The sequence below is a fragment of the Hermetia illucens genome, chromosome 6 (assembly GCF_905115235.1).
Source record: "Hermetia illucens chromosome 6, iHerIll2.2.curated.20191125, whole genome shotgun sequence".
Lineage (NCBI taxonomy): Eukaryota > Metazoa > Arthropoda > Insecta > Diptera > Stratiomyidae > Hermetia > Hermetia illucens.
This window is the reverse complement of record NC_051854.1, coordinates 50,834,070-50,852,417: the sequence shown is the minus strand read 5'-3', so window position 1 is coordinate 50,852,417 and position 18,348 is coordinate 50,834,070. Positions and strand designations below refer to the sequence as shown.

The 18,348-nt window shown below is 45.8% G+C and overlaps 1 protein-coding gene across 9 annotated transcripts in view; it reads right to left on the bottom strand.

Moving 5' to 3' along the window:
- The window catches only part of LOC119660390 (dystrophin, isoforms A/C/F/G/H), a 1,277,654-nt gene that overhangs the window by 708,274 nt on the left and 551,032 nt on the right, over nucleotides 1–18,348 (bottom strand). The gene's annotated exons all lie outside the window — the stretch shown is intronic.

Here is an 18,348-nt window from a genome sequence, read left to right as displayed (position 1 = left end):
CACTGAGAAAACGAAAGATTGAAGGAAATTCGGAAATGATGAGAATGCTGCGTAGGATTCTCCTTGGATGTATCAGGACTCCGGGGTATTTGGTTCCAGCCACTTAAATTTAAATCAAGATTTGCTCCCGAAAGACCAAAGTAGCCCAATTAATTGCTTTAACTTTCAGGACTAAATTTAAAATTGAAGTTGGAGGACGAATTTCTGAAACAGCTGAATCCATATTACCAGCCAGGCCCGCATACGAGCCCATATTTATTGAAGTCTTTACCGCCTTTGCTTTGCCTAGCTCTACATAAACCACATGATCTACCCCGATCCCAAATGCATTTGCACTTCCCTCTTTGCATAAAGCAAACTACCCTCATTGCAATTGCATCAAAATGTTTCTCATGCTGCATTCTGTGAGGTTTCCCCTATGAGTACCACCTTTTACAGCACTTGATGAATACTCAAAATGATTTTAAATGTTGTCGATGTTGCAGTCGAGAGGAAGGACCGAACGCGAAGGCAGATATGCAGAGACACCTGCGGATGCCAAAAACACCCCGAAAGACTGGCCAAACCGTCCTACTATTCTGACTGGAATTTGCAATTCCAAAAGCCTCATAATTTAAATTATTCAATCGGATTCAGCCCGCAACCTAGTTATCCTTTCTAGATGCAAGCCGGGTGAACGGATGCTTGCTTCGTCGTATTTCCGTTATGTACGGAAGGGATGCCGGCAGAAAAACTGAAAAAGTGTAAATACCGAACAAATGAACGGGAGGTCCTTTGTGAGCCGAATGATGTTGGGTGAAAACGGTTTCCGGCAAAAAGTGGAAAGACTCAACGGTCTCTGCCGAAAAGTTGGGTAAAACCCTTTAGCGTAGAAACCTTCGTAAAAAGTTATCAAAATGGATTGTGTTGCTCTCCGCAAATCCATTTACAATGTTATCCGAATATGAGTTACTGATATATGTTGCTGCGATTTCAGAGACGCAATTGCAGAGTCTGTGACTTGGTAGGTGGTGAATTCCGCTCCATCGATGCCGAAAACACTTTAAATGTTTCTGTTGTAACAAGGACACTCAATGATTTTTCATTCACTTTGCACCTCACTCTAAACACTTTTCAGAGGGAGCAGGAATACTATTTTCAACTGGTCAAACCATACGCAACCCGGCACCACAACACTCCATCAAATGCAGCCAAATAGATTCAAATCAACCACCAAACCGCCCTCTCAATCCATTTGGCATTTCACCATCCCGAAATTCAATACAATAATTTTCAAACCGGCCGCGATATGGAAAAAAACGTTAACGTTCCGAAAATTTTAGGAAAATTCGCGTACCTAAATCGTTACTAGAGGAAAAGATGTTGCTTAAAGCATTGCACCGCCGAAACTAGACAAGCTTTGGGGGCGCCTCTTCCAATAACGTCGGTTCGGCACGACACAAATTCCAGATCCAGCATCCACAGTCTCCGGATCTGGACCATAAAGCCGCCACGCAAGTGATGCCCCACATTGTGGCCCGAACACCACTTCGGCATTTTCCCACGACTTCGGCACCGAAAAACTACCCGACGATGAAAAACTCTCAAGCCGAGAAAAACGTTCGTTGCCTTTTCCAAAAAAATTCCATAACATGGATCGGAAAATGCAAGGAATTTTCCCGAATTAAGAGAGCCGGTCGGAAAGTTGAAGAGAAAATATCTCATGGGGTTGATGGCATATACGCATGTTTGCTAAAGAGGGGAGTTTGTACTAAACGGGAAAAAAACAATTTCCACCCCCATGGAAATTGTTTTTCCATGTGAAATTTATGCGTGGAAAACCACAGTATGCCGGCATTTTGCACTGACACCGATCAGTCTGGCCGGATAGCCGGTCGAGGGCGCCTCCAATGAAGGTGGGCGGTCACGGATTCCCTGCGTTCTTTACATACCCATTTGGGGGTTCACAAGGCCGAACAGCGTTTGGGGTTTTCCTTTCAGCGATTTTCCCAGCAGCTCGATGGCATCAATGACCGAGTGTGCGTATTATTTAACTCTACGCTAGGACTTGGCCGGCATGCCAGGTGCCCTCATGCTCCCAATAGCTCACCCACACGCCCTCAGCATGTTTTTATCGTGTATGATTTTAATGGATAATTTTCATTGATTTTCTTCTCATCTTGAGGGGTCTCTGTTTGTTTTCGGCGGCAGTTGCTCTTGCACGCTTGGTTAATTTTAAATCACTGTGTCGGCTGAGATTATGAGGCAGTGGCATCTTAGGGACAGGACGTGGTACTGGATGGATGCTGAAAGGATTTAATTGCGTGCGTGGCAGAGATGGTTCGCTGGCTCTAGACGGAATAGTACTTTTCGAATAAGGGCGCATAGTTCGCTTGAGATTCAAGTGGAAATGATAGAGAGTCGGATGTACACGGTGCAGGTTTCTCAAGCTTAGATTATTTTCTAAGTTGTAAATAAAAACTGAGTTATTTCCTCAAACGCTAATTAGCATAGGATGCACGTACTTACCAGTACGTTGGTAGAAAATCCAGTCAATCACTTACCTGGAAGGAAGAAAAAAGTTCATTAGTATATATATACGTATCTTAGTTTCTTTTAGATATGTTCATTAGATCATCAATTTCATCTCCAGCGACCGGATTTTACAGATACAGAACACAGTTTACTGCCTGACATTTTCTTTTAGACTAATAGTAATGACATGCATTGCAAGTGTCCTTCCTATGAAAATATAGCCCCGAAAGCAACCAATGTGACTGCAGCAGAGAATCATTGCTCTTCCAACCACTATACGGTTCTAGCATTTAGAATTCTAAGCTCATAAGCTTGTCAATGGGCGTAACATACAACCTTTGTGTCAAAGAAAGCCTTATTAAAATCGGTTTACTGTCTTTTTTTGTGAGGAGGTGGAAATCTTCAAAAGCCACTGACTTGGACACGCCAACATAATGCTTCCCCACTACACACCACACTACACAGCACCCCGAATCCCCCTAGCCCCGTGGAACCACCATAGGGTATTCCATCACGTTGCGGAGTCAGCTTGGCCACCTTTCGTCTCTACGTGGCGTACATAACTGCGCTTTTCTAGTCTTCTCTGTCTTTCGCAGTTTGCTTTGGATAGATACGACCTTGGAATTGATTGCATCAAAGTCATCCTGACATGATAGCATTCTACCCACCAAATTTTGTAGTACGAGCACCTCTCCTAGAGTCCCCTCTAGGTTCTTCCTTTTTTCCATAAATCTTGAACAGTGAAAGAATACGTGTTATGGGTCCCCTGGGACTCCATTGCATGCCCCATGAGAAACTGGGTAAGATCATAATTAATCTCATTCCCTGGTGGCAGGGATGAGTTTGTATGTCCACCGATCCTTTCCCGAGTGTTCCCAACGCTATTGCCATCTATTTAAAGATCTCTCCTCAGAGATCTCAACTGTCAAGATGCATCATCCCCAGGATGACGAATGCTGCATCATCTGAGAGAGTCCTGAACGCCGAGCACACCATTAGGGCTGTTCTTCTTCTGTAGACTGCACTCAATTGACCTGCAATGCATTTCCCTAAACTGGAGTTGCATATAGCAGGAACGAACTTACTACCAAGTTAGAAGCATGCCGTAGCCTTCCCACGTTCAGTGTCATCCTTGCCAGGGCCACACATCATCAACCTCAAGTATTTGATGGTATGCTTAGAAGTGATGATATTTTTTATTTACTATATATACAACTGCTTCCTTGAAATTCGAAAATGTCATTATCAACTTTCTAACTTCAATTATTTTTCTCGACAAATCAAGGCCTACTCCGCCACGGAGAACACCGGTGGTGGCAACTGTCAATCGAATTAACAACAATTCGAATGCTGTTAACCCTACTGCGCCACATCACTCCACCCCCAGATGAAATCTAGGGGTCTCAGCGACTGAACTCGGAACTGCGTTCCCCATCATTCGGTGAAGCGAACGTGACGTTGATTTGGGGGGCAAACGGGCTTCAGCCTGGATAAGGAGACAGCCTTTTTATGTCCCCCGATCTCGAGCTGGAAGAAATGCTCTCCACGCTCAAGAACACGGTACGGGCCTTCGTATGGAGGCTGCAGCGACTTTCGGACAGCATCCGTCCTGACCAGGACGTGCGTACACGTGTCCAGTTCCTTGGGGGCGCAGGCAGGTACGGATGTGTGTCGGGTGGGAGGTGTAGTTTTAAGGCGGTACAGATTGTCTTTCAGCAGGCGCAGCAATCCCGAGTCTGTGAGACCCGATCTCTTGTCGAAGACCGGATCACTTGGGAGTCTTGGGTTCTCCCCGTATAGCAGCTCCGCGAGACTGGCAGTACATTCCTCTCGGCGGGTTGTTCGGAGGCCAAGTAGGACGAAAGGCAAGCCTTGAGTCCAGGACGGATCGTCGCGAGCCATAATGACGGCTTTCAGCGTCCGGTGCCAACGTTCTAGCATCCCATTGGAGTGCGGGCGGTATGCCGTATTGCCGATTTGCCGTCCTAATGCCTGATGCGCTACGTCGTGAACCGCGTGGAACACTTCCTTGCGAAAAGTGGCCGGAATGTATGGCCGGGGTCTCTTTTCCGAGTCTTCGCAACAGAGAGAGAGATTCGAGCCGAAGATGGGCAACTCCCGAAATTTATATTTGGGGTTGGATTTGAGGCTCTGAAGTACTGCGTCATTTTCCTGCGCCTTGGCGATAGCCGAGAAGTCGAGTGTGGCGGGGATGTTAATTTGGAAACACGTGACAAAGCGTCAGCAACTATGTTGTCCTTGCCGGACACGTGTTGTATGTCGGACGTGAGCTGACTTATAAAGCTCAGGTGTCGAAGCTGACGAGGGGACGCTTTGTCGGGCTTCTGTTTCAAAGCATATGTGAGAGGCTTATGGTCCGTGAACACTGTGAACGGTCTGCTTTCTAGGGAGAAGCGGAAATACTTAATGCTCAAGTACGCGGCGAATAGTTCTCGATCGTAGGTGCTGGAGTTCCGTTGAGCGGGGTTTTTAAAGAAGAAGCTCAATGGTTGTCAGACTTGATTCACCTTTTGGTGAAGTGGTCAGAGGTATCAACAAAAACGGCTAGGGGTGCATCTTGTTTAGGAAATGCCAAGAGTGTAGCATCAGCCAGCTGTTGACGGGATTTATCAAACGCACGGACAGCCTCTTTAGACCACACGATCTCTCGTGTGTCCTTAGTTTTAGAGCCAGACAAGTACGCGTTCAAAACGGACTGGTGTTGGGCGGCCTTGGGCAGGAAACGACGATAGAAGTTTGGCATGCCCAAAAACCTCCGCAAATCGGGGTGGCTTCCTTCAGGGGAAATGGAGTAGCCGACGAATCTCACCTGAGTTTGGAGAAACTTGCATTTTTCAACGTTTAGGACTAAAGCGGCCTCCAGGAAACGTTGAAAAATGAAATCGAGATGGGACAAGTGCTCAGATTCTGAGGAAGAAGCCACCAAAACATCATCCAAATATACGAAACAGAAGACGAGGTTTCGCAGAGCCGAGTGAATGAACCTTTGAAAGGTTTGCGCTGCATTGTACAACCCGAAAGTCGTCCGTGTGAACTCGAAGAGTCCAAAGGTTGTGCATAATGCCGTCTTTGGAATGTCTTCTGCAGCTACAGGGATTTGGTGATACGCCTTGGTTAAATCCAAAGTCGAAAAAATGCGCCAGTTTGCGAGATGATGCGCAAAGTCGTGGATGAATGGAATAGGATATCGGTCTGGAACAGTCTGTACGTTTAGCCTTCTGTAATCCGCACAGGGGCGCCATTCACTATTTGACTTAGGGATCATATGGAGTTGGGAAGACCAACAGCTGTCCGAAGGTCTGCAGATACCTTGTTGCATAAATTCTTCGAACTCTTTCCGTGCAATAGCCAGCTTCTGGGGTGTTAGGGGATGCACCTTTGAGAAGATCGGGGAACCAGAAGTGTTAATGTGGTGCTGCACATTGTGCTGCACTGGTTTAGAGAGACTACATTCTGTAGTAATCTGGCTGAACTTTTGGAGGAGTGCCCAAACACGAGAGTCAGTAATGTCCTCCAAAAGTAGGGAAAGATTGTTATTTGGAAGAGATGAGATTCCGCCTGACGAATTAAGGTTGTTTATGGAGTCTATAAGGGACCTGTTCTGGAAGTCCACCAGCAACCCATAGTGACACAAGAAGTCTGCGCCTAAAATGAGGAAGCTGACATCCGCCAGGATGAATCGCCACGGAAGGGTTCTACGCAAGCCAAGACCCACGTTCACTTGCCTGTACCCGTACGTGTTAATTCGGGAGGAATTTGCCGCCGCAAGTTTCAAAGGTTGAGGGAATAGCCGACAGTGCCGCGGTACGGGAAGAACCGAAACCTCCACGCCAGTATCTACGAGATAACTGCGCCTGCTGAGGGTCGTAAATTGTTAGGCGACGTAGCGCTGCGTTCTAGGTGGCCAGGACCCCCCACGGACCTAGTTTTTTGAGTTAGGCGCGAATTTACACGGAATCGTACATCTGGTAGCTTTTTCGCCGAATCTGCGATGGTACCAACAATAAGTACTCAAAACTCCTTTTGAATTTTTCCTGCGGCGGCTTGCAGTAACAGCGTTTTTCTTTTTTGAGGTTGGGGCTCCTGACCGTGCAATCGATCCTTGATGGCGGCTCCGGCTCCCTACGGCGACGTCGTCGAAGTCAGCTTCCGCTTCATAGAGGCTGGCGGTTCAACGGTCTGACGAATGATTTCAGTACTAGACGGCGTGGCACACAAAAACCAACAGGATTTTTCGCGTCTCTCCCAACGAAATAAACGGCACGAACCTTCCAGTCGGCGTTGATATGGGACGTCCTCGACAGAATTCAACTACGGGGCGGTCACATCCCCGAAATTAGCGCTGTGCCTGGATTTCTGGTGTTGTTGAACTTGAGCTCGTGGCTGGAATTACGGAAGCGCAGTTCGGTTTCTTCTTAAATTATAATTTCGGGATGTTTTTGAATTTGCACTGGACTTTGGAATCCAGCAAATACTCTTGAAATGAAAAAGTTTTCCGCCGGCTTGTTTCCAATTTGATGATTCTTGTTTCGTTGCGCATAAACTTCTGAACAACACTTTACTCCATACGTGCCTTAACACGGGGTCACCACTTTTATTTAATTAAAACATTTTGTTTTTATTTACTATATATACAACTGCTTCCTTGAAATTCGAAAATGTCATTATCAACTTTCTAATTTCAATTATTTTTCTTGACAAATCAAGGCCTACTTCGCCACGGAGAACACCGGCGGTGGCAACTGTCAATCGAATTAACAACATTCGAGATAAATTCAGAATGCTGTCAACCCTGCTGCACCACAATATGATTCCCAATTTAAATACGGGCATAATTCCTTTTGCAGCGATGAGGCCCGCTTCCGTTTTATCCACGCAAGTGTCAGATCAGAACTCTCTACCCAACCCTTAGCAACAATGATCGCCTCGTATGAGTATACCTCAGCATCTTCGAGATCCTTTGCGACTGCAATTAGCGCTATATCGTCAGCGTAACCCACCCCTTCGTCCGGAAGGGGAAAATTAAGTACATTGTCGTACATGATGTTCCATAGCAGTGGACCCACTACGGAGCTCTGTGAGATACCCGCAGAGGTAATGTGCTCCCGGAGTCCATTGTCAGTGCCATGCCAAAACCTCCGTTCTTGTAAACACCTGTTGACAATAGCAGCAAGAGAGGCGGGAGTATCAGTCTTCGCCAGAGATTCCCGTATTAGGTTCCAATTGGCCAAATTAAATGCCTTTCTCATGTCCAGGATCACCACCACGCATTATTTGCTAGTACTACCCTTTCCATGGATTGCATTTTCAGCCAAGCCAGTAATCATTTTGATAGCATCAATGGTTGATCTGGCTTTACGGAACCTCGCTGCCGATCTGATAGGCCTCCCTGGCTCTCAACAACCGGGAGTAATCTATTATAGATTCCTCGCTCTAGCATTTCCCCCACATTGTCCAAAAGACAAATAGGTCTGTAGAATGTTGACTCACCTGGAGGTTTACCAGCCTTAAGCAGTAGCCCTAACTTCTGTCGCTTCCATGATGCAGGACATATCCCCTCGGACATGCACGCTTCGAACAACTCAAGAAACATGTCCCGTCTGTTTTAAAGGAGGAGTTTAAAGGCCCTATTCGCACGCCATCCAACCCTGGAGCTTTGTTATATCCTATTCTAGCGAAGATGTCGTCCCTGATGACTCGCGGTATTACCGTCACAGTCAGAAGTCGCTGGAAGCTGTCAGTGCTATCCTCTTGCTGGGAGAATAACCCTTGGATAATTTTTAACAAGAGTGAAGGGCACGTGATCTGTGGAGATGAAAGGCCTCTGAATAGTCCCATCAGGATTCTATAAGCGCTCCCAAAAGGGTTTACGTCCGCTTCCGAATAGAGCTTCTTAAAGCATTCCCTCTTGCTCTGTTGGATAGTGAACTTGAGGGTTTTGCACGCTTCCTTATAGGGGCGCTCTTTTTGCCCTTGGTCGATTCTGTCTACCGCCCTCTGAGCAGCTCTTCTGGCTCGGTTACAGGCTGATCGAAGGTATTCCACTAGTAGTTTGGTCTTCTACTGGGGAGTGACCACCTCCTAGGCATGGACGCATCACATGCTATGGCGATGCATTGGGCCACATAGACCGCTCTTTCCGTAGAGGCGCCTGCTTTATTAGGTTGGTGTAGCCACACCTCTCTCTCTCTTTAGCAGACCAGCCTGTCATCTTTCTCGGTTTCGACATTCTGCCCGGCGACTTCATCCATAGCCCAAAAAAGATTGTCTGGTAACCGCTGTGAGTTTAGTCCTTGCTGACACATCAGGACATACCACTTGCCAATGCAGCGTTGACAAAGGTCAGGTCTAGGATTGAGGCAGACCCCCCTTTCTGAAAGGTGTTTACATAACCTTCGTTGGCCAGAATTATATCCAACTGTGCAATAGCGTCTAGTAGACTGCCGCGCTTGCATTTGTCTCTTTGCTACCCCATTCAAAGGCATTGAAATCGCCGGCAATCATCCCTGGACTACGACCCCTTCCGTCCAGAACAAGACTATCAAGCATTTTCTAGAATTCGGACAGTGTCAGACTTGGTAGAGCATAACAGCTGTAACATATACCCCGTTTACTTTCGCCCACACAAAGCCACTGACTGTCTGACTTCCAGTACATTGTATGGCTTGTCGACCCATACACTACTGTGACGGTTTCTATAGGGTTCGCTCATTTTTTCATTGAAGTCAGCACCTTCCTAAATTCCGGGCATTTAGCACTTCTGGCAATATGCCAGTAATCTCGTCCCGTCCCCTTCCTTCACACCATAAGCATTTGCACTCTTTGGCAATATGTCCTCTCTCCCCACACCTTCTGCATCAATCGGACCGATCAATGGCGCTGCTGCATGACTTCGCGAAATGACCAAACGCGAGGCACTTGAAACACCCCTTTAGAGAAATCTGCTCTCTCAGACGACAACTAACCCATACGATTCGAAGTATCCCGGCCGCCAGTAACTTCTGCGCTGCGTCCACAGGTAATCGCAATGTGGTCATTCTGAGTATCGCCATAGGCTTTCCGCAAACTCACAATGGATTGCTCGGCAAGTTCCTCCAATTTGAACTGTTCCATCGAGGCAGTGTAAATTTCTCCTTGGGAGGTAACTTCATCGATATCCTTGTACTGTATATAGACCTCATGTTTTTGGATGTGACTGTGAAATTCTCACCAACTGAGTTCTTAAATTGAGTTCGGAAGCCATCAGTTTGCCCCAAGCTGGATTTTTCAACTCAAACATGAGGTCACCCTTCTGAGTCCTTCATATCTTACTGACATTTTCGCCTAGATCTTTTCGATCGGGGGCAGCTTTGACCATTTCCGTTTTCTCCGCGTGGGACAAATTTCCTTTGCTAGGAATCACAATTGCTTCTGAGCGAATTCGCACTTTTGCCTTTTTCTTCGCATTTTTATTAACTACCTTGGTCTACCCCCTGGATTTCGCCGATTTGATTGCCGGAGCTCGCACTTGTGAGGCCTACTTTCTCTCTTCAGTTTCGTTTTTTCGAACTATCTGTTTGGCCTTTTTTCTCTTAGGCGCCTGCTGATTTCCCAGAGGGTCCGCATCTTTTTCCCGCACTCTCTTGTTTGGTGGCCGATTGATTGCAATACGTTTAGGTGTCACACCTGTGACACCGTTGGGGTAGATTGGGGAGATCTCAAAGTGACGAGCTTCCTGAATGGGTTCTTTTCCTGGTCCGAGAGTACCTCCTGCTATCGCTCCTCTTGAGTATGTACAGTCGGCGTTGTTGCCGCTTTTGTCCTCCAGGGATCTGCTTTAAACTCATCTTTCTTCGATTTTGTTACTGGTGTTTTCGATAAAGTGGTACTTCGCTTGAACATTTTTTTTTTCAAATCTAAAACAAACACGGTGGCAAAATTGTCCACCAACGGGGCATTATCGTCGAGAAATATCGACGACCGGAAGCCCGCTTGCTCACTCCCAAAAGCTGCCGGTACTGGGGTTCCGAGTCCATGCGCCGTAAGTTTCCTCCTTCTCACGTCTTCAATAAATATGTCCCAATTCGTCAGATGAGGTCGCGCCTGATGGGAGATCTGGCCACTCCTCGCAGGCATCAGACAATCATTGTTTTTCTAACCGCTATCTCCATGATTTTAGCTTTCAGAGTTCTAAGGTCATAGGCCAATAGGCGTAATATATAACCTTCTTTTCAAGGTTTTGTGTAAAACAGATCGGTTTACTGTCTCTCTGTCCGTCTGTCACATGTGTTTTTCTCGAAAACGGTTATAGCGATTGACACCGAATTTTGGTGAAAAGGTGGGAACTATAAACGCCGATCGTCCTCCTGTTCGCTGAGATTCAGGACGGCTTGAGCGTGGGTTAGACGTGTTTGGCGGCCAACAGCTAGCAGCTGATGTACTGACTGCACTTTGTAAGGGAACATCGTGAAATCTTCGACAAAAATTCCTACGTAGGGATCGCTGGCTAATGCTCAATTGCGTGGCGCATCGTCTGATCGATGTTCCGGGCTCCTCTTCGACATCTCCGGCAACAGCAGCGATATTCTCAGCAGAACGGCTGCTCCGGGGATGGCCTGCCTTACGAACATCTCGTGCTGTCCGAGTCTTTTCAAGGGGGTGGCCAAGCGCCGCAGTGTTTATCCAGTTGGTGTCTCATGGCCAACACAACCGAAGAATTGTTGCCGAAAAAAATGAAAACAAGTACTTCGCGTTCTTGCGAAGTAAACCGATTCATGGCTTGTCGATTTATATATTCTGCATCAGTTTACTTCACAAATGTCAAAACCAAATTGGCAGTTGACGCCATTTCCAAAAGTTATACCGTTTTCCAATTGAGTGATTACTTTTACCCGACCTTGTATAAACAAAAAAATAATTCTCAATTCGCTGGGTTGCATTTCAGTTTCATTTTTATAACCAGTTATGGGGGATCATCAGATGTGACCCGAGGGAGGCCATTGAAAGGCATTACTTCCGCTCCGGTTTCATGTGTCAAAATTAATGTCTGCGCATGGAATTTAGTAAAAATTAAAACTAAAAAGTTCGATTGGTTTTCCCACACTCGAGAGAGCAACGGAACTCTCAGCGAACGGGGTACGCACAGAGGCTTATCACAAACGTCAAATAGAGAAGCGAATTCAGAGACAGAAAAAGGAAGCCTGGGACAACCAATAAGTCTGTGAGAACGGCAGGGAGCAACTGCACCGTTCACGCAAGTTTTTCCAGCAAGTCAGCAGGATGAAGCCCTATACACCTCAATGTTCATCCTGCCAAAACAAAGAGGCGAATCTGATTTCCGGCAGAATGAACATATTGGAACTGTTGAACAACCAGAATATCAACGAGTTGGAGGTCCCGCCAACCGAAGACAAAGGACAAATGTCAACAAGCATGGAAGAAACAGTCCGTGTAAGTTATCGGCTTAAAAATCATAAGTAGCCAGGAGCCGATGGAATTACAGTCACACTCATTAAATATGGAAGCGACCAACTACACCAAGCGGTTCATTAATTGACGTGTGGGACAGCGAATCAATGTCTCACGAGTGGCAAGGAGGCATTATCTGTCCCATGCATAACAAGGTAAATATCACGCAGTGCAGCAATTATAAAAGTATCACGTTGCTGAGTACCATCTATAAGATATTCTGCACTGTCTACACCAAAGAGGCTTCACTCCAGGCAAATTAGCAACAGATCAGATTTTCTCTCCGCGACAAGCGATGGAAAAACTAGAATCTGGCAATTGAGGCATGAGAGAACGGCGAAATTGATAAGACTGACTAGGCTGACCCTGAGCAATGTGCGAGGCCAGATAAAAGCAGCAGAATCACTCTCGAGACCATTCAACATCAAAAACGGTCTAAGACCAAAGGACGCCCAATCATAAGTCCTTTTCAACCTAGCCGCGGAAAAAGTGATCCGCGATGCCGATGTTAATGCAAGAGGCACGATCCTCTTCAAGTCCACCCAACTACTGACCTATGCTCTCCTCTTCTTAGGCTGGACATTATTGAGGGCAAGACGAAGTACATGGTGGTAACGTCAGCGCCAAAACCAAAGAGCGAACAAAATCGAATCGCACTGGTCAAAGGAAAACGATAAAGATAGGAGACTACAACTTTGAGTCCGTTGAAAATTTCTTCTATCTAGGGTCGAAAGTCACAACCGATAACAGCTATGACGATGAAATCCTCGCACAGTTTTAGCTTACAAAAACTCTCGCTCGAAATGTCTCACCAAAGGGTCAAAGCTCTTACTGCACAAGACAATGATCTTAACAGTCCTTATGCATTCCTCGGAGATTTAATTTCTTAGCAAGAAACATTACGAACTCTTGGCCGCGTTCGCGAGAAGAACCCTTCGAGGAATTGCTGGCCCCCTACATGAGGATGGACGATTCCGCAGCCTCTATAACAATCAAATCTATGAGTGATACCACGACGATCCCACCCGGAAAGTCTATAAGGGCAATATCTATGGTAGGAAACGAAGGCGAGGCAGACCCTGCCTAGGATGGAGCTATGGCGTAAGTCAAGACGCCAGACAGCTTTTAGGGATATCGAATTGGTGGACCTCGGCGCAAAACCGGGATGTCTGGAGTTCCTTATTAAGGCAGGCCTAGACCGGATACCGGTTGTTGCGCCGTTGATGATGATGATACCACGACTTAGTTGTGGATAAAATCCGGCTCAACACGTTACGGTAGGCGAGTCCCTAATCCACGTGTGGGAATGATCCTGCCCGGAAAGTCTATAAGAGAAGAAAAAGAGGATTTGGCAGACCCTGTCTTAGATGGAGCGATGGCGCAGGTTAGGACGCTAGATAGATTTTAGGTATGTTGAATTGGTGGATCTCGGGGCAAAATCGGGGTGCCTGGAGTTTTTTACTAAGGCAGGCCTAGACCGGTTACCGGTTTGCGCCGTTGATGATGATGATGAGAGTGTACAGCCGGAAAAGGGTGTATCTTCGTCAATCCAATCCAATCCAATTCCTTCGTTTTGACCGTGGTTTGTTCCTTCTCGCTGGCACTGAAGTGGTTGTCGGAGTTGATCTCGACTTTACTCCACTTGTATTTCGGGCTTTTTTCGATGCTGCAATATTTTCCCCTATTCCCCTTATTTGCAACTATCTTCTCCTCCTTAATGGAATGAAAGCTCCCCGCTTTGCTCAGCTAGGGACTGTGCCAGGGCATTTTTCCTAGCTCCATCTCCATTATGCCATTTTTGACATCCATAGAGATATCTTGGTTGAGTTGCTCCTGGTTTGCGATTTGGCGAATCTACTATTCCGATAATGTCACTCAGCTCGGAGCTTGCCATCTTCTCTCATACCTCTTGCCGCCCGCTCCTGACCTAGATTGCGTCCCTTCTTTTTGGCCGACAGCGTCTTTCACGGTGCTACTCGTCAGAGTACTAGTCCCATTCCACGCTGGGACCGTGAGCCTTCTTCCTTTTCAGTTAATGACTCTCGCTTCTTGCAAAGGAATATGCAATATTTGGGGAATAGGAACTATAATCAGAGATAGACTTGACGAGAGGGAGCAGGAATTCGTCCGAGCCAAAAAGTTTCTAGGGTGGCTGGAATATAAATTGTAATGGGAAGATGGGCCAGCCTAATTTTCCCTCTGGGTCCGATTTTCGCGGATAATTTTCACCCGCGCCCTGACTTTCTTTCTACGGTCCTGTAAACGGGTGCATGAAGCAAATGCTTAATGGACCAGCCTTGCAAAGAGAAGAAATCATAGTAGGGTTCAGGAAACTATAATATGATCACTAAATGCTATGCTCTAAATGAAGTGCGGAGAAGTAAACCAGAAACTAGCCCTTGATGTAATCAGGGGTTTCGAGCCCCGAGTTGTAACACACTTGAGAAGTTCTGTCCGCAATATGGGTGCAATCGCAACCACCATAAACCTCCCATCAAGAGGCCACACGCGAAAAAATGGGACCAAACACACATCCCTCAGGTATTCTTCTGGCGCTTATGTTCTCAGAGGGTATTGGCGACCGTAACGGTAATCGTCAAGAATTTCCAGCGCCCCGTCATTGGTGAGACATTGTTGGCACACAGAGCCTGCCAACAACCTAGGAGCAATCGTACTCATCGAACGCCGAATACCTTAGATAATCCGCCTGAGGATATTGATGATCACTCTTTTTTCGGTCGTCGGTCAGGTACCGAAGAATTGTCATAAGAGTTGATTGACTGAGGAATCATGGAAGTGGATCGGTGAATAGAGGCAATTGAAAGTTCTACTGATCGCTACCAGTGATGATGAACCTGACGTACTAGAGATCCGATACTGGGCGAAATACCTATAAATTCAATATATTGTGCGCCGTGACTCCTCATTTACGATGACGAGTAGTTGAAGAGGTGGAAAGAGGCTTCGATTCTCAACCGTATTAAATCCGATGAAATTCTGCCTCTGATAACCGCAATATCTAGTCACACCAACATGCGGATAGGGTCTCCTTCTTCAAGAAGAAGTAAAATTATCCAGCCTATGAATGCATCTCAAAAACAGTGTCCATCCGCTGGACTTGAAAGCCTTCCCGCAGAGCTCCTAAAGTTTCTGCAGAGCTGGTAGATCTATTTATACGAAAATCTTAGGAAGCTGATATCCTTCGCAGACAGTGTCAAAAAGAGATTATCGTGAAGATTTCGAAAAAGGGCAGTCGCCTTGAGTTCGAAAAAGCATGATCGCTGGACAGCAGGCTGGCTTCCATTCTAAATACTCATTCATCACTTTAAAACCCTCCGGATCTTTCCCAAACAGTGCGACCAGTTCCAATAGATTCACATACTCTTTGTCGATTTTGAGAAAATTTTCGACAGAATGAACAAGGAGAGTAACTGAAATGCTCTACGCAGACGAAACACCCCGGAGAAACAGAGCGACACATGATGGGGTAAAATATCATTTGCTGCATTGAGGCAATTTGAAATCTATGCGGAGTCCGCCAGGATCGCGATCAGTCTTCTTGTTGTCGATGACGTTCTTGAAGCTGCTTTTGTCCGGAGGATGTGGATGACTTGAAAGGACTACGAAAATTTTCCTCAAACAGCTCGCCCAGCCTGGTCACATCTGTTCATTTTCTCATTCTATCGGACCTCATGGCCCTTGGTCAACTGGCTCTGGATTTGGAAAGAGAAGTAAGTTGACTCGGACAGGCAGAAGTGCCAGTGGATTAATCATACATTTAGAAAGAGCGACAACTGTATTGTTGGCTATACCATGCAATGGAATCCAACATCTCAGGACGAGGGACGAGTGGGGCGCCCTAGAACTACTTTAGGTAGAACGGTAGATGAGTGCAAGCTTCTCGGCAAGTCTTGAATGCAGCTGAAATAAATGTTAGTAATCAATCTTGGGGCGTGCGCATGGTTATGTACCTGTTCTTCATTCAATAGTAACTGGCAACCATATTACGAGGTTCAAATAAGCCGGGCTGAGATACCGGACTCTCCACCACGTCGCGACTATGTGCCGAAAACCAGTCAATTCCGCTATCATACAGTAAACATTTATGAGTGATGACCCATATAGGGGTTTTCAGTAACTGCGTGTAACACAGGTTGAAACAAACTAGTTACCTTAATACAATTTCAAAGGAATCAATTCCTTTGTTGATAATAATCCCACTCCACAACGCCGCTGAGCATAGTTGGTCCCTATCTATCCTCTGGAATATAGAGTACGAAAAAATGTCTTACTCAATTCAATCTCCTTCATAAATCGAATTGAACACCTACGCTCAATAGACCATTCTTCCTTCTTATACTCCATGACTAAATCACAGTCACAAGTCACCACATAGTGTCGGATAGTGAACACAAAGGACACTCAAAACCTGACAATACCCACACAACACAATCACAAGGATATTCATGAAGGAAACCTAAGAATGCATTTGCAAACGTGGAAACTGTTTCCAAATACTCTTCAAGTTTATGTCGTCGATAATTGAATAGAAACCGAGGTCACCTGGAACTTGACATTCTTATCGAGTGTCCTTGTTCTGCATAAAATGGTCTTAAATCTCCTTTCTGTCCTGATATTCTTGCAGCACGTGTCCTTCTCTGATGTATGCAACCGTCTACGTCCATTCGTGACCATATTTGCCAAGTGCCTGTAATTTTTCAAATAGACGAGGATGCATATGTGACTGTATTGAAGCTTCCTCAACAATATCGACATCATTTCGGTGAAGGAGATGATTTTAGTTGGTGTATTTTCAAGGACCTGGTTGGATGCGATGGTCAGAGTGACGAAAAGGACGTACAATTGAGAAACTGTAAACTGTTGGGAAGGACTTGCTTTTGAAGACTTGCATTTCGATTATCCTTAAATACGTCGCACTTCTTCATGATTGTATCCTACGTCTACCTTTTCATGGATTTCCAAACAGTTTCTCGTGGACGTGACTATGTCCAGATTTCCTTCCGTTCCCTTCTCCCTCCGGCACTGAGCTTTTCTTATTTAATAGACGTTTTGTGAGGTACGGAGCATCCTTATTCAGAGAATGCAGGAAGTGCTTCCAATGGGAAATGAATTGGAATAAAACATCCAATTCACCTTCTCAACTTTTGCTGCTGGAACACCGTAGTAGGTTGCGCTAACAGGCAGACAATCTACCTACTATCAAGCATCCTGCACCTTTGGAGCAAATCAAACGTAACCGCTTGGAGGATTCTTAATTGATCCTCCATAAAACATTCTGTTGCATTCCAAATTCCCTTTCCTTTCTCCCGGCCAGCTCCAATTTCCATTTGAATCCCCATCAATTGACTCTTAATTTCGGATTGCAAGCATGCAGAATTTCGGATGCAACGTTTTGAATTTGCTGAAAGGATTGCGAGGATGCCTGATGGGAGCGCGAACCTACTGAGCTTCGAAAGTGATTCAAGGCAGAAGGAATTCAATGATTGATTACAATTCAATAGTTTGCTAATGGCACAGTGATGGCTTACTTTTTGATAGTCTGGTTCCTCTGCGTTGTTTGGATGTGATAGACCAGTGGTTGGAAGACCGCATTGCGTGTCAATTTTCCCGTTTAGAGAGGAAGGACATAATTTCCTTATTTGAAATTCTAACGCTTTCCCATACACTTCTACATGAAGAAGTTGACGAAACACTGTCCTGAAGTTAACTCGATTGGGGCAAACTAGGACAATACCCACATTCGCCGAATCAACTTCCACTCGGCTTAAAAGTGTGTACAGTGTATACCTAAGTCCACCGGGGGAGGCATGACAATCGGGATTTCTGCTGGTAAAGCGCTTAGTCTGCGATCCAATCGCGGTAATTAGTTGTTAATTAGTAATCGAGTTGTTGTTGCTATTGAACTTCACAGTTTGCGTTCTTGCTGGTGATGGTAACGATACCAGGCCATTGTAGCTGTGGTGTCGGTGGTAATTCGCTGAGCGTTCGTGGAGCTGTCCTCCATTCTTGCATGTAAAAGGGATAAATTCACCAATTTGTTGTTTGGACAGCGATTTGTTAAGTGGAGTTTGTTAAGAGGAATGCGAGAGGATTGTCCTTTTCAGGCGAGATGCTGGGAGCTGCGTACCTTCGCAATAGGGTGAATCTAACAAGCGTGATTGAATGTCTCCAGGACAGCAGGATACTTCACTCGATGCTTTTCATTACGTTGATTAGGAATTTTGTTTGTGTTTTAAGTTTTTCGAGACAGAAAGGAATGTTCTCGTGGAATCCTTGAATGAAGGTACTTTTTAGAAATGAAGGCTGCGTAAAATGTGAAATAGTTTGTAAAATAGCTGCATGAAT